This window comes from Muntiacus reevesi, chromosome 2 (assembly GCF_963930625.1).
Source record: "Muntiacus reevesi chromosome 2, mMunRee1.1, whole genome shotgun sequence".
In the NCBI taxonomy this organism is placed as follows: domain Eukaryota; kingdom Metazoa; phylum Chordata; class Mammalia; order Artiodactyla; family Cervidae; genus Muntiacus; species Muntiacus reevesi.
Genome location: NC_089250.1, coordinates 3694903 through 3700902, shown reverse-complemented (window position 1 = coordinate 3700902; position 6000 = coordinate 3694903). Strand labels below are relative to the sequence as shown.

The 6000-nt window shown below is 44.4% G+C and overlaps 1 long non-coding RNA gene across 1 annotated transcript in view; it reads right to left on the bottom strand.

Moving 5' to 3' along the window:
* Nucleotides 1-243: 243 nt before the first annotated feature.
* Nucleotides 244-6000, bottom strand: part of LOC136159076 (uncharacterized) — a 32745-nt gene continuing 26988 nt past the window's right edge. The window contains exons 3-4 of the long non-coding RNA XR_010661391.1: nucleotides 3060-3197; nucleotides 244-322 (exon numbers count right to left, since the gene is read on the bottom strand). This is a non-coding gene — a long non-coding RNA (uncharacterized lncRNA). The remainder of the gene's footprint in view (nucleotides 323-3059; nucleotides 3198-6000) is intronic.

The window sequence follows — 6000 nt, the reverse complement described above, 5'->3', positions numbered from 1 at the left end:
ATGTCTACCTGGCACCGTTTAGACACGGAGGCAATATTTCCCTTTAGTGCTCCTTATCACCCCTCACTGTTGTGACCCCAGGATTACTTGCATTCAGTGAGTACCTGCCGAGGCAGAAACTAGAGAGCAGTTCACAAAACAAGATTCCTCTTCTTTCTGAACACACAAGACTTTCTCTCCCATCCTCCCTTGCAGCTAGGTGTGGTCATGTGACTGTGTTCCGGCCAGTGAAATGGAAGGGGTCACTTTATGGTGACTGTTATAAAATCCCTCACAGGTGATCATCCATGTTCTCTTCTCCTGCACTTGATGGAATCAAGCCCTGTGTTAAAAACAGAAAGATGTCAGGTTGGCAGATCCACCTGCAAGGAATGAAACTAGTTTTATCATGTTTGAGTGATTATGCATTTTGAGTTCTTTTGTTATAGCAGCTAACATGACCTCAGCACACATGCCTTTGAACTTCCTAGGAAGTCTGTGACATGATTTAATGTCTCACCTTACACTGATTCAGTCATTATTAATCTCTCTGAAAGGCACCATTTCTTATAGAAATCTACCCATCATGAACTTCAAAAGATATACTTCCTTCCTGGAACTCCTTAGTAATTAGCTTTTTCTAACAACATTAATTTGTGCAGCTATGGTTGTGTCTGAATTTGCCTGGCCCTTAAATCTTCATCTTATACCCTAGAATTCTGACTCTGATCTCTATGACCTTTTTGGAAAAGTAAGGGATTCTTACAAACAACAGAATTAGAATAAATATAATCATAGTCCTTAGAATCTGAAAAAATTCACTGAGACAGTTTAGTCCATCAATAAAAATTTTTTCCAAGGTAACCAAGGTCCAGAAAACAAAAATGACTTGCCTAAAAATGACACAGCCAGAAGATATTAGAGAGAAGAATCAAACTCTCCTTTTTTCTTCCTAATGCAGAGTACTTAACATTATCCTCCACCTCTGATTGCAACCCCAGTGTTACTTTGCCTTTCTCCACCACACACACATCTCCAGCAATTTATGGAACATTTATTATGTGCCAAGTACTATCTGAGTCTTTTACTTGCATTTTTAAAAATTTAATCTCAGAATAAATATAAGAAGTTGTATTATCATTTCTATTTTTCAGATGTGAAAAAGCAATCAGTTAATGAAATTTTTAAAGATCACACAGCTAGGAAATGGAAGGTAGGGTTTAGCTCAAAAATCCATATTCCTAAAGGCATGTTATATTTGCGTGTTGCAATCTTATCCTACTCTCTAGAGGAGCACTTCTATGTCAATTACCTTTTCTTGGGAAACAAAACACACAAAACATGGTGGCTTAAAACAACCATCACTCCTTTAGCCCCTGATACCATGGGATGCCAAATTTGGGCTGGGCTCAGCAGCACAGTTCTTCTGCTGTTCTTGGCTGGGCTCACTCATGTATGAGATCAGCTGTTGAGTTAGCTGGTAGGTAGATGAGTTAGATGGCCTCACACTCATATCTGAGACCTTAGCTGAGAGAGCCAGGATGACCGACACAGCAGGGCCTCCCTCCACAGGGCCCCTCCTCCTCTAGCAGGCCAGTCAAGGCTTGTTTCCATGGTGATGGTTACAGTTTCCAAGAGCCTGAGAGCATTAAGAAAGGCAAATACCAAGGCACAAGTACTTTTCAATTCTATGTGGATTTTTTGACTGAGCCAAAGCTGAGTGCCCCAATTCCCACATTGTATTGTCCAAGAATCATGATATATGAATATATATATATGATATTCTTCTATTTCTGCCGTAGAGAACATGATAGAAGCATATATATATATATATATATATATAAATATATATATAAAACATTGATAGTATGTATTTCCTCTACATTCGAAAATAAGTTAAAACAGACATATGCTTCTTTACCCTTAAATATTTTGGTGTGTATTTCAAAATCAAGGCTTACATAATCAACCATACAATTATTAAAAATTAGGAAATTAACTTTACAATACCACCACCTGATCAATCTCAAACTGTCCAATATGGCAGCCATTAGCAACATGTGACTATTTATACTTAAATTTAAGCTAATTAAGGTGAAGCATTCAGTTCCTTGGTCACATGAGCCACATTTATAATGCTCAATAGCTGTATATGCCTAGAGACCATTATATTGAATTGTACAGAGAACATTTCCATCATCACAGAAAGGCCCATTGGACAGTGTTGACCCATAGCTTTCAAATACTGTTTAGGATATAAATACAGATTTATAGACATAAAATAGGTATGTGTACAAGATTGTAGTCACAAGGTAGCGATTATTACCTCCAATTTTTACGTATGGAGACAAAATTAGGAAAGTGAACTGAGTCCATGGCTGTATATTAGATCAATTCTGTAGGCAAGGATTAGAGTCCAAATTCTATCATTTGTAAAGACTTTTCTCTTACCATGATATCACATTCCATTTTAGAGAATGTCCCTGTCTTAGGCCGGGTACTCAAGAAGCAGAACCTGAAACAAGGTCTCATGTGCTTAAATTGATCAAGTTCTTCTTTTACTCAGGAAGAACTCCCAGAGAAATAGGAGAAGGATGGGGAAGTAGGACAGGAGAAGTGAGTCACGGGAAGTGGCCATTTCAGACCCGGTCCCAGCCCCAGTCTGATTCTGTGGGCTCCTGTGTACGAATGATGGCACACGCTCTGTCCCGCCTGGAAGCAAGTGAGCGGGGCTTCCACACACCCACACTGTCGGCCACCGGCTCCAGGCTGCACCAGCAGACACAAGCTCCCAGTTTCTTTTGGACCCCAGCTTGCAGGACGGGCAAAGCAGCGACAGTAGCCCAAGGGCGGTCCTCTGAAGAAGGTCAGCAGTTCCCACTGCTGGCATCAAAGCACACAGAGGCCGAGGCGTGACACTGTCAGCCAGCAAGTGGGTCCAGGAACGTGGGCAGCAGCCTGGCAGCCACCTATTTTTATCAATAAAATGTGTTCATGAAACATCTCCCCGTGCAGTCTTTTGTGTAAATAAAACTTAAAATAAATCTAGCTAGTTTGTAAATAAATGCTCATTTACTTACCCTGGCCTCTTTCCATAAGACATTTGCTTGAGCCTTTAATACCAGTTGAGGAATTATGGGTGTGGTTGGTGGGGCCATCCTTGATAAGCAGCATAAAATCAAAGGGCAGGAACCATGGAAAACAGATCCAGGGACAACCTAGTGCAAAACAGAGATGAATCAATGCGTCTTCCCCTGCCTGGCAATCCACCCAGACTAGAGAAATCCACGCAAACTAGCTCAGTAAAGAGGGCATTGTTTTTACCACACAAGAGTGCCTCAGATAACTCAAGATGGCAAAATCCGGTGGGGCACTTTGAAGAAGTCGGGGAACCGCTAGGAACAGACTCCATCTCCTCTTTTCTTTTTTCCTCCTTTCCTACCCCAGCTCTCCAGTCCACAGGCCACAATGGCTCCAGGAGTAGATCCAGGGATACAAACATCTCACTGTCTGAGTTACTTACACTCTCAGCCAGGGCAGAATCCAACTGGCCCCATTCCCATCATGTGTCTCCCTCCGCTCCAATCCCGAGACTGGGAAGACTGGGTCTGTCTGTGTAAAGATGGCCAGGGCTTCCGATGAAAATAAATGGAATGGCAGACTGTTTTCTCCCCCAAACCACCAGTACTCTGTACTCTTGAGAACCTCAACACGCCTCAATTTGAGAAGCAGGGTCTGATTCCCTTCTCTTGAACCAAGGCTGGAGCTGCTCTGACCAGTTGATAGAATACGGCAGCAGTGGTGTGATGGAAATTCCAAGGCTGCTAGGTCATGTAAAAGGTGCCGTTTCTGCCTGGTGCGCACGTCTCTCTCCATCTCTCGCTGTCTCCTTCTCTCCCTATTCACACTTGGGCACCCAGCCACCAGGCTAGCCACCACTGAAAGGCCGGATGTTGACGCTCCCCCTAACAGTCCCACCTAAGGCCCCTCGACTAGCATCCACCACAGGACACCGTCACAGGACCTCCAGTCCAGCCTTCAAGCTGCTCCAAAGAACCCTGAATCGAGTAGAGGTGAGCTATTCCCACCAAGCCCTGCCCGCATTACTGATTTACAAGCAAAATAAATATTGTTATTAATGAATATTTTTGCTGCTGCTGGCTTGAGTCATTCGTTTGTGGGGAATCTGTTGCATAGTCATGGTAACTGGTTTCAGTGAGCTTCGGCATTCCCATCTTGTCCCTCACCGGAGTCCTCCCTCTGGATTTCTGATGACCTTCATGCTCCAATTCCCTTGCCTGTTCTCCTCACCTCACTGCCAACCAAGCCAAGCACGGCGCTAAGGAGTTGCAGAAAAGCAGTGTCTCCTTATTACATGGTTTCTATTCCTTCGAGGAGGATTTAGGATCCTCACTGCCCTCCCAGAACATGCAGGGTGGGAAATAAAAATAAGACCACTATGTATACTTTAAATAAAGAGTGTGAAGAACAGTCAAAGATGAAGCCATTCAGCTTGGCCAGGTGTAGGATATGGACTTTTTATATCCATTTATTGGCATGATAAAATATATAGGGGAAAATCTGTATTTGTTCAAACATACTACTGTGCAGAGCCACTGAGACGTCATCCCTCCTTGAATCCATCCTGATCCAAGACCTGTGGGTTCTGAAATGCCAGAAGTATGTCTCACACAATGTTCTGGAGTGACACCTCCTGACCCATCACGCTGCAGGAAATCTGGTGAGGTGTGGGCCCTTTCTTATTATTTTGGCAAGTGGTAGCATCCTGGACCTCATATTACTTCATTTTTAGAACATCATTTAGGGACTTTCTTGGTAGTGCAGTGGTTACGAATCTACATGCCAGAGCAGAGGACATGGATTCTATCCCTGGTCTGGGAAGATTCCACATGCCATGGAGCAACCAAGCCTGTGAGCCACAACAAATGACCCCACATGCCCCCAGTACTGTAGCCTATACGCCTAGAGCCCATGCTCTGCGACAAGAGGAGCCACCACAATGACGCCCTCACACAACTAGAGAGCAGCCTCCACTCGACGCAGCTAGAGAAAGCCCACGCACAGCAACGAAGAGCCAGCACGGCCGAAAATAGAAAGATAAATTAAAAAAAAAAAAATCATTAACTCATTAACCAATGGGGTTTATGTGGGGCAGGTGGCATCATCCGGTGCAGTGTTCTCCAAGTGTGACTGCTGGACCAGCGGGGTCAGCATCACTTGAGAACTTGCTAGGAATGAAAATCCCTGGACCCATCCAGAACAATGGGATTGGAAACTCTAGAAATGGGCCCAGAAATCTGTGCTTTCATGAGGCGTTTCTGATGCACTTTAAAACTTGAGAACCACTGGTCTGCTCAGGTCCAGTCAGAAATCACACCAGACTGAAGAGAGAATGTAATAGAAGGAATTGTTAACCTGGCATAAAGTTCCAACTAATAACTGAAGAGACAAAAATGGAAGGCCAGAATCTTAGGAGACAGAGCCAGAGGAAGCAGCCTACATCCCCAGGGCTGGGGAAACAAAGGTAAGAGATTGGAATTATTAAAATTTAGATGGAGGAGAGGAGGGGACCTGCAGAACTGAGAAGAGGCCACTGAAAAGGATGAGGACTCAGCCACTCCAGAAGGCGAGCCCCCGGTGACTGGTGCCGAGCGCCTGAGGGGGTGCGAGCGAGCTGGTGCTGTGAATGGGAAATAAACCACAAACTGCAACTAACTCCTGCTGCCAGAGAATAAAGGATGTTCCAGTGATGCCCATTCAAACAGAAAGCTCCGACTGCCTCCTCCAACCTTGTCGTCTCAATCTAGCACCCCCTATTGGGCAGCAGCTGGCAAAGCTAAACCAGGATTAACAGGCTCTGAGCCCCAGAATTACAGTATACAGGGAGAGCTTAGAGCTGAGAGATAATAACCTAACAACTGTCAAGTTTCTCTCGAGCTATTGTTTCCAAGGAGCCTTATGTGGTCTCAGGACACACATCTCACTTGGGACGGGCTGCCC